Below are 10,911 nucleotides of genomic sequence, written 5' to 3'. Positions count from 1 at the left end.
TGGAAGTTGGAGTGAGGTGGGCATTCCAAGTGGGGACCTTGCCTGATACATCTGCCATATATGTCTGAGACAACATTACTTGGTGCTTTGGAAGTCATGATAGTTACCACACCTGCCAATATGGGTTATAGACTCCAATTACAAGTGCCTCTGTTTTAAAATATTTTGGACCCTAGAGGTCTTCTTTAACTTCTTCCCAACTTGACCAAAGCAGGGGGTAGAAATTTATGACTGAATAGGGGAAAGCTAAGTTAGAAGCTGATTCCCAGGGACCCTCCCCCTAATTTTTTTGCTTCTCCTTACTTTTTCAAGAGTGCGCAAAGGCTGTCTGTGCTTTGCTGTCCTCTTGGTATCTCTCCCCGTCAATCCTATAGGAGGGACTGTTCTCTCATGATGGCGGTCATGAAGGAGCATCACTCAGTTCTCCTTCTAAGAGAACCTGCTTTGGGGGCCCTAGCTGATTGACAGTCTCTAGCTCTTGCACCTTTGGATCCACTGGGTTTCTGGACTGCTCCGAATCAATGACAGAGAACAGTGGAGTTAGCAGACCAGTCTGTTCCTCCTCAATGTGGAATTGTCTCATGAGCATCTTTGACTCGGGGTCTTTCCATTGACCTGGCCAATACATACTTAAAACCCCACTAGGGTCAAGGCTCTTCCTACTCAACTCCTCCTTTCCTGTCTTCTTTCATAGATGTCAGAAGTGCACTGAGCCTAAAGATTCTTCCAGGGGAACTCCTGTTCCCCTTTTATACTTTATGACTGTTTACTCCAATAAATATCTCCCCTATCTAAACATGTGTAGGTATCTGCTGCTTGAAAGACAGAGGAGACACCAAGAGTGGTCTGAGTAAGCTGTTGTTAAGATGGGTTTTGCAACTGGATTGCTCACAACCTGATTGACCAGGAGGATCTCACCCTGAGTGGTGTGTGGGATACAGACACTCCCTGGCACAAATTGGCAACTTGGCTGTTGAAGATTCATGCGTGTTGGCCTGGGAAAATATTCTGGTGAGGGAGAATGCCTTTGCCTGTGCAGTGATTAAGATGTTTAAAGGACGGGGTGCCTGGGTGGCTCAGTGGGTTAAAGCCTCTGCCTTTGGCTCCGGTCATGATCTCAGGGTCTTGGGACAGAGCCCCACATAGGGAATCTCCACTCAGCGGGGAGCCTGCTTCCTCCTCCTCTCTCTGCCTGCCTCTCTGCCTACTTGTGATCTCTGTCTGTCAAATAAATAAATAAATCTTTAAAAAAAAAAAAAGATGTTTGAAGGACATGTGGAGGAACATGGCCTATAAGGACAGTAGAATTTGCTGGTTGCTACTAAGTTGTACTGGTGACCTGCAGGGGAATAATAAGAATCTGACTGCAGTTAACGTACAGGTTAAAGCTGAGTGTGGGAGCCAGAGGACATTACTGGTAGCTTATAAAGAGGCTTTCATCTTAGGCAGTGGAAGAGCAGACACAGTTGAGGAGCAAACTCAGAATCTGATAGCTAGTAGGATTGCAAAGCCTCAGTGATGTTTCATGGCTCAGCCAAGTCAGATCCATTATAGGATCAAGGTCCTGGTTAGGAAAGCAAGAGACCTTAAAAACTGGGACAGGAGCATCTGAGTAGATATTCCTAAGATATTGATTCCTCGGGTCCCTCTTAACCCTCAGAGCTTTTGTGGGTGTCCCTACTCCCCAACACCCTGCCCCCTGCTGAGTAAAAGCTAGTATTTTTGTAATTCAGAAAGATACTATAGGGTCTTTTCCTCAGTAAGGTATCAGGTGCCCCTGCATCCACCCCCAGGAGTTATCCCATATTTTATTCTGACTTCCATGCCAAAAATGAAGACTAAATTTCCACATAATTCAGCTGAGGATGTATTGGGTTTGATAAGGAAAAGTAGATGCTATATCTCAATTGGAACTGTGAGAATTAGCTAGCATGAACCAGCAGGAGCCAAAGGAGTACCCCTGGAATTAAGATCTTGAGCATGACTGATCAAAATGATTGAATGATGGTCAGGCAATGAGGTTGCTAATTAATACCTCCAATCCAAAGAAGGCAAGAATGGAGAAGCTGTAGCAGAGCACGCGCCGGTAAAAAGTCATCACCGTTTGCTTTATTTCCTGGCCTGTGAAGATTTTCAGATCTGGAGCCCACTGACTAAAGGGGTGACCCAATCGCTAGGCAAAATGACACTACAGCATTCTGGCAAGTGTGAATCATGATGATTCCCCTTGTCCTTTCCAAAAGGGAAAGGAAAATACCCAAATATTTTGAGGCTTTCAGATACAGGTCTGTGTTGGCATGAATACCTGGAGACCTGAAGTGTTTATCACAGCCCTCTGTTATAGTGGGGGTGCACAGGGCCAGGAAATAAAGTCAGTCCTGGCTCAACCTTGGCTTAGAGGGTGTCCTCTAGGTGCTCTGTGGCTCCACCTAATAGTCATGTCTCCAGTCCCTGACGAGGAGTGCATACACTTGGCATTTGGTGCAACCTGCACATTGGATCCTTGGCATAGTGGCTATGAGCTATCACAGCAGGGGAGGGCAAAAGGAAGCCTTGAAATCGCCCTCACTCCCCACCCAATCCCTATCTAAGATGGCAAATCTAAAACAATATCATATCCTAGAAGTGGAAATTTGTGCCCATTGAAGACTCAGAAGGTAGAGAGTGATAGACCCCAACCTAACCATGTTAAATTTACTGGTCTGGCCCCAGCCTCACATTGGGTCCTTGGGAATAGTTATTGTCTACTCAGACGTGGCCAGGTAGTTAGGCATCCTGATAAAAGCTTCTGTACCACATGTGAATTCATTGCTAGAACAGACTGATACACTTCAGGTATAGGGTACATACCCTCTGATTTGGTGACTAAAAAACAATCCTGTTTTCAGGCTTTTTTCACTCACTCACCCTCTGCCACAACACAGCCCCTGGAGATCTAGACCTTGTAATCTGGACATTCTGTAGAACATTACATTGATCTATTATGTGGATGACGTCATGTTGACTGCAAGATAAGCAAGAGGTTCCTAAATACTGGAGGCCTTGGGAAGAAGATACATACATCGCAGAGGGGGTGATATATGAAGAATCAGGGATCTGCTACTGTAGTGGAGTCTCTAGGGGTTCAGGGTCTCCCTGCTAAAGTAAAAGACGAATGTCTTGCATCCTTATTCCAAAAAGGGAAGCACAGCCCCTGATGGGTCTCTTTGACCTCTTCTGAAGATAGTACATTCCACCCTTCGGAATACTGTTCCAGCCCATATACCAGATGACACAGAGGACTGCCAGCTTTCAGTGGGACCTCGAGTAGGAATGGGTTCTGCAGCAGCTCCAGGCTGCCCTGCCATGTGGGCCATATGATACCATAGACCCTATGGTGTTACCGGTGTCTGTAGTAGGAAAATATATAGTATGGAATTTATGGCAAATTCCAGTGAGAAAACAACACAGGTCTCTGGGATTCTTCAAGAAGGCCATGCTGTCTACAGCAAAATTGTATGTCTTTTGAGAAGGTTCCTGGCATAATTTGGGGCATGTTTATGATGGAAAGCTAAAGCTAACCCCCAGGCATCACATGACTATGCAGCCAGGCTCCCCACTGTGATCTAGGCTCTGTTGGAACCGCTAAGTCAAGAAGTCAGATAGGCTCAGACGTAATCCGTTGTGAGACAGAAATGATTGGAACAAGAAGCATAAGGATGTTGTATGAGCAGGGAGCCCAGACCCCTTTGTCACCCATCATGGTTGCACCAGTGCCTACCCCAACCTCTCCACATGTCGCCATAGGAGTATCCCATAGACCAGTCGAAGGAGGAGAGAGAGAAAGTCCAAGTTAGGCTTATGACAGGTCAGCTTGTCAAGAACAAGTTATCCTGCCATAGTTGTATTGCAGCTAACAGATGTAAAGACAGAGACCAAGAACTTTCTAACTGAGCACAATAGCAGTAGCCGGGGTGGCAGTGCTTGGGTTTTGTTTGTTTGCTAGTTTTGCAGCAGTTACCTGATTTCCAGTTCCTATAAAGTAATGTAAAGAGTGCTAAGTGACATGTGCACACATAGTAGGTTGCATTATAGGAGAGAAACCTTGAACTTACGAAACCCAAGTCTTCTATGATGGACAATTTTTGCTCTGGGAAAGACACTGTCTCTGTTTTCCAAGCCCATTCACTATACAAACCTCCTGGAAAAGATGACATGGAAAAAAGGTAGTCAGTGCTTCTCCTTGCAAACATGCAGAAATGAGCAACCCATGGAGAATTGTCTGTTGCATGGCTCAATGCAGGAGGCAAGCCAAAAATGAATGGCAGCAGTAATAAAGCCACATTCAGGGGGTGACCTTGAAAAATAGTGGAGAATAAAGAGCTTCCCAATGGGCGGAGCAGTGAGCATTGCACCTGATTGTCCATTTTGTGACCTGAGGTGAGGACATAGAGTTGACCCATGAACAATGCAGGGATTATGGTCACTGAACCTCCGTGCAATTGAAAATCTGCCTAAGACCTTTGACTCCCACCAAACTTAACTACTAATAGCCTATTGTTGATCAGAAAGATCAGAAAGAGTCGACCAATACATATTTTATATGTTGTGTGTATTGTATACCATATCCTTACCCTAAAATCAGCTAGAGAAAAGATGTTATTAAGTAAATCATAAGGAAAATACATTTACAGTCCTGTACTGTACTGGATTTGAAAAAATCCACATGGAAGCAGACCTGCACAGTCCAAAGTCATGTCTTTCAAGGGTCGATTATACAGAGATTCCTGGGCTAGCCAGAGGCTGGAGTGAAAGGACTGGAAGACTGGCGAGCAGTCTTGAGGTGGACATAGGGGGTTGAGCATTAAGTGTCAAGATGGTAGTATCACGCTTTAACATGCACTAAAAAAGCATCCTCATGGAAGAGGGACTGAACAACCAAGTAGACAATGTGACTCAGCCAGTCGGTGTTAGGCATTCTTTGTCATCAGCTGTCTCAGAACTGACATAATGGCCACATTAAAGGAATGGCAACAAGGACAGAGATGGAGACCACGGGTGGACCCAACAGTACTGGCTTCCATGTAATGAGGCTGACCTAGATGCTGCCTTTGACATGCCCACCCTGTTAGCAACGAAGATCAACATGGAGGCCCTGACGTGGCACTCAAGGAGACCAGTGGGCCATTTCGTAACAAGTCTCCTACCTTGGGCCTCTCCCGCCTTTGAAGGATCAGCAGCTCCCCCTCACGAAATGAATTTGGTTTTCCTGCCCATAGAGCCTCAGTTAGCACACTATCCAGGGGCTGGTAGTCTGTTTGACCAACCGTCTCAGAATCCCTAACAACATCGCATCCCACAGAGGACCCACTTCACAGTGAAGAAAAGAGGGGGCAGACCCATGAAGTCCCTCATAGTATCACAAACCACATCATCCAGAGTCCGCCAGTCCTAGTCACTTCCGGCCTCAATTTGTGCTTCCTGTCCCTGCCACTCTGAGTTCTGTGGGTTTAGTGTCCTGGTCCCTAGGGGGGCACATTCTTGCAGGGAAATACAGCAAGGCACGTTTTATATGTGCTTATCATGTGTGTTTATGGGGTTTGTGAAAGGTAACGCATGTGTGTATGTGGTATGTGTATGTGTTGCGGGGGGGTAGGATCAGTTGTATCATACGTGGCGTGTGTACTAAGTGTGCTCTGTGTAGGTGGATATGCACGTGTGTACACGTGTGCGGCATTGCTGTACATGTTTACATGCATGTAGTATACATGTGATTCTGGGGAGTAGCACATGTATGTGCATGGAGGTGTATGTGATGTAAGTGGGAGGTAAATGATTCATGTGCATGTGTGGTGTCTGCATATAGTATGTGTACAAATGCGTGCTGTGTGTGGTATGTGTGTGTGAGTATAGTGTGGGGCGCGTGTGTATAGATGGAAAGGATAAGGATACAGATGGATATGTGGATATGTGCTCTGTGTGGCTCGCTTGTGTGTGCTATGTGTAGTGTGAGTGCATGTGTATGGTACGTGTATATACATATGTGTAATGTGTGGTGCGTGGTGAGATCTGTGCAAATGTGTGCGGTAAGTGGTGTATGTGTGTCTGCAGTCTGAATGTGATAGGTGCATGTGTGATGTGTGGTGCGGTATGCCTATGTGTGCACGTATTTAGCGCATGTTGTATATGCACACGCGTGTGAAGCACAGGTGTGTGTGTGTGGTCTGTACATGCTCTGCATATGCGTGCTGGCGGCGTAGAGTGCACGTGTGGTGTGTGAACCTGCGTGGAGGTGTGCGTGGTCTTCCAGCCAAGCAGGAAGCCCTTTGCAGGAAGAGCTAGTACCCCTTCTTCTTCTCACTTCTGGAGCAGCTCTTCACTCGGCCGGGTCTTGAGAGCGCCACCGGCCGGGGAGAGGCCATTTCCCAAGTAGCTTGAGGGCTGCGTGGCTCCCATGGTTGCCCTTAGCAAGAGGCTCCAGCACCCCGCCTCCCGCATACATCACACCGCCCAGGGCTGGGCTGGGGACTAACCAGCCGTGATATTGGCAGTCACGCTCGTGTGCTCGAACCACCCGTGCGCACGTGCAAGGAGGGGGCAGGCGCACAACTGCACACACCGCCCAGTCTGGGCTCCAAGCGGCACTGCATCCTTAACGAGCAGGCTGGCTCATTAGAGGGAAATGTGGTCTATAATTCCATGTTACATCGCCTTTTGGCTCTGTTTTGTCTTTGCAGACACCAGATCTCATCTATCGGAAGCTGCATATGGCTCATTAAGAGGACAGAGTTAGAGAGGGACGACAGCAGGGACCTCGGGCCAGATGCCCTCTTTTTCTTTGTCGGCCTTTACAGTGTTTTCCTTTCTTGGTTTAGACTTCTCTCACCCACTCAGTAAAAACCGAGGGCCTATAATAACAACCACCTAGCAAGCACCTGTTCTGTGCCAGGTACGTGATCTCCTGGCCTCGTATCAACTCAGATATGCATCTTAGTCCCACGGGTTACGAAACTAATTCCTAGTAATTAGATCTGGAATCTAATTCCCAGGTAAAGAAACTGAGTCTGGGAGGTTAAGGGGCCTGCCTTTGCGGAGGAGCAGGAGTGGGAAGCCGGGTCTGTCTGGCTCTTCCTCGCGTCACTTCTACGTGGAGACATTCACATGGTACGTAGTGCTCAGCGTTGTCTTGGTCCACTGATGGCAGGAGAGGATGCTTCCCCACCCCACCTTCCTTACAAGGGAAACGCTGCATTCCCATGTAAAGTTCCGAAATTTGGAAAAGCCCCATTTCCATATTATTTCTCTTGTTATCTCTGTAAGCCAAACAACAAAAATGTAAATCTAGGGACACCCACAAAATGCCCCAGCTCTTTACACCGCTGACCAAGAGCTCCTCTCCTGCTGGCTCCAGCATTAGTCTGTCTCGCCAGTTGCTGACCCACTAGGACAGTAAACCATGCCCTGTCTCCCATAAGTACATTGTTGCCATTTATTTCAGTTCAGTCACCCAGGATTTTCAAAGAGCTATCTGTGACCGAGGTGTGCTCTGCTACAATTTTCCTCCTATCATCTAAATTGGCTCTTCTCTCCTTCAGCTCCTTAAGAAAAACCTGTCTCTGATTGCAAGGATGAGTCTGTTGCAGGCAGGCAGGGGATGAAATCTAGCACAATGACTATGAGTGCAACTTTGGAGTAAGACCGCCGAGACTCCAGGCCACTCTGCACCATATACAAACTCTGAGATATGGCAATCCACCTTGATTCCGTAAGCCTCAGTTTCCTCACCCGTGGTTGCAAGAAAAATAATGTGTGCAGAGATTGCAACAAAGATGTCTGTCTTGCACACAGTGAAAGCTCAAGATGTTAACTGTTAACTTTAGTCTTCAGTTGGAATGAAGGGAGGGCCATGTTCAATTTGCATGATTATACTTTTACACGAAGCCATTAATGATGCATCCATTTAGTTTTCTGCTCTGAAAGAACATACATAGATTTGATTAATTACAACAAGATTTTAAAGTATTTCCATTATTCAGAAATAACCTACAGGGCCTAAGTGTGTCCCTTCCTTCCTCAGTCTTTTACCTTTTTTTTTTTTTTTTGAGAGAGAGAGAGAGAGAGAGAGAGAGAGAGATAAGTAACAATTATTCACTGGCTCTTCCTCTCCTTGGTAACAGCCTCAGGCTAAACCTTGATTAAGCAACATTACATCTGATCCAAAGTTCTCTCCACTTTCAACCCACCCTCTGTTCCCCAACAGAGGAGCAGCCCTGCCCTAGACCCTCCAACCCTGTTTTACATCAGAACATTGCCAAGGTTAGGCACCTTTAAAATTCTCTTGTAAAATTAAACAGTTGTCTACCTACTTGAAGTTGGACCATTTTGTCTATTTTGCAGGACAGTCCTGCCCCTCGGAAAATGCATGAGCCTGTTAAGTTGTTCTGAAATGCATTTTAGAAGAAGGGTCCTGAATCCAGACTAAGCCCATGCATTTCCCAGCCTAATGGCCCCGAAATGCTTTCCATGTGCCCTTCCTGGCAGTGCAAGTAAGGCAAAATCTCTTGATAAAACAAATTAGGGGTAATAGATGGGGGGTTTGGGTACTTCCTGTGACTCAAAGCAAACCTATTTCCAGATTGTAAAGTATGAACAGAGAGATCAGGTTGACACTGAGGAAAATTGAACATTGATGAATGAGTTGCTTTCATGCAGTCTCTCAGATTCTCTCTCTCGCTCTCTGTCTGTCTCTGTCACACACACACCACTTTAAAGGGTAACTATTTCCTGAAGATCATTTTTATGTTACTCTCAACTCAACATAGTTGCAATGAAGGCATTAGGAGGCAGTCGTTTTCACTCACAAAGCTTCAGATCCCACTAAATTATTAAAACTGGACGCAGACTTCTAATTTTGTGTCCAGATCAACTCACTAATGGAGTGATCTCCTTGTTATGGGTGAGGATACATTCAATGCTAAATTTCCTGCAAATTTGCACAGCATTCAGTCTTGGGAATGTGAGTTACGGCATCCTCTGTGTGTTGGTATACCTTTCTTTGATTAAAAATGGGATAAATCAATGAGAGAGTCCTTTTACCCAAGGCCATGTTCCTTTCACACGAAGGTCATATGTTCACTAATTGGATGAAATATAAATCAGGTTTCTTTCCACATTCGGTTTTAGATCCTGACCTGTTTTGTGTCAAGAAATCACAGGCAGCCCAACCTGTGCCATCAGGGTTGGCTCAATTCACAGATGATTTCCTTCAATCAGAGAATGATATTAAATGCAATTCCAAAATAAAGAATGAAAAGTTCAAAGACACATTTTTTAAAAAGCTTACAGTGCTGTAGAAAAGGCAATGGGAACCTTGAGTCCATTTGCTTCCCCGTTTTCATAGAGATTTTGAGGGCAGCCGAAAAATATAACTCCTACTGATCACACCTGTTTTGTCTTCCCTGGGAAAGGTGATGTGGCAGAACTTCCCTCATTTTGAGCATTTGAGCAGTTGGCTTCTCCTTACTTCAGGATTGTTTGGTCTGGTTTCTAATTTCTTTGAAGTTTAGAAATTTGGGTCTTCACTAAATGGGCAAATCCCATCTTTTTTCAAAGATTTTATTTTGGGGGCGCCTGGGTGGCTCAGTGGGTTAGGCCTCTGCCTTTGGCTCAGGTCATGATCCCAGGGTCCTGGGATCCAGCCCTGCATCAGGCTCTCTGCTCACCAGGGAGCCTGCTTCCCCCTCACTCTCTCTGCCTGCCTCTCTGCCTACTTGTGATCTCTCTCTCTGTCAAATAAATAAATAAGATCTTTTTAAAAAAAGGTTTTATTTATTTATTAGAGAGACAGACAAAGCAGGGGGAGTGGCAGGCAGAAGGAGAAGGAGAAATAGGCTGCCCATCATGCAGGGAACCTGATGGAGGGCTCGATCCCAGGACTCCAGGATCATGACCTGAGCCAAAGGAAGGCACTTAACCGACTGAGCCACCCAGGCACCCCATAGATCCCATTTCCATTTTCCCTATTAAGTATTCATTTTGAAGATTTTGAAGGAAACTGTCTCATTCAAAATATCCACTTCTAAACTTAAAAATTAATAGGCATACTCACAGGGAAAGAAATCACACACACCTGCTTCCTGGACACTGGGTGCAGTCTGGTGGGCAGGAATGGACATCACCTTCTTCCACGCTTAGCCTCCCATCTCTCAAAACACAGGTGCCCCCAAATAGGGTTACCAGGTCAACTAGACAATGCCCAATTAAATGTGAATTTTACATAGACAACAAGTAGTTTTTTTAGTATAAGTAGGTCTCCAATACTACATATATTCTTTCATTTGCCAAAGCCGGCCACCCTGCCCCCAAAACCTTGAAACAAATGCACCACAGGGGTCCTGGGGCATCGGCTTCATGGACTGATCATCCCACAGAATCAAGAGCAGGGAAGTATATAAATGTCATTAAATGAGCCGCTCATTTTACAGATGATCAAACAGAGGTCGAAGAGCTAAAAACCATTTTCTAAGAGTTTCTAGCTACCTGACTCTGTTTCCTAGGGCAGTGCCATCCTCTTGAAGGAGCGTGCCTCTCTCCACCAGTCCTTGGGCAGTTGGACTCTTACTTTAGGATTAGCACACAGGCAAATGCACCTCACTCCTCCATGATCCTGTCTACTAAAGCAATAGGGACATGGCGCACGTCACTTCTGTCACCTCCCAGAGAAGGGAGATAGAGCCTCCATGAGGTAGGGAGACAGGGCGGGAGAGGCAAATTACAAAGAACAAAGCACAGATTAACATCTCAATAAATCATCCTGCCACTTAGGCTTCACACAGCCGGTTTTCTTAACGAGAGGGCACACTCATGTTAGTAATCCGTGTTGACTGTGGTTGGTTACAGAATCTTCCCCTGGAGACCTTTCCAGATCAGATA

The sequence above is a fragment of the Mustela putorius genome, unplaced genomic scaffold, assembly GCF_011764305.1.
Source record: "Mustela putorius furo isolate JIRA1106 unplaced genomic scaffold, ASM1176430v1.1 tig00000083_pilon_pilon_pilon, whole genome shotgun sequence".
Taxonomy (NCBI): Eukaryota; Metazoa; Chordata; class Mammalia; order Carnivora; family Mustelidae; genus Mustela; species Mustela putorius.
Note: the sequence above shows the minus strand (reverse complement) of the source record.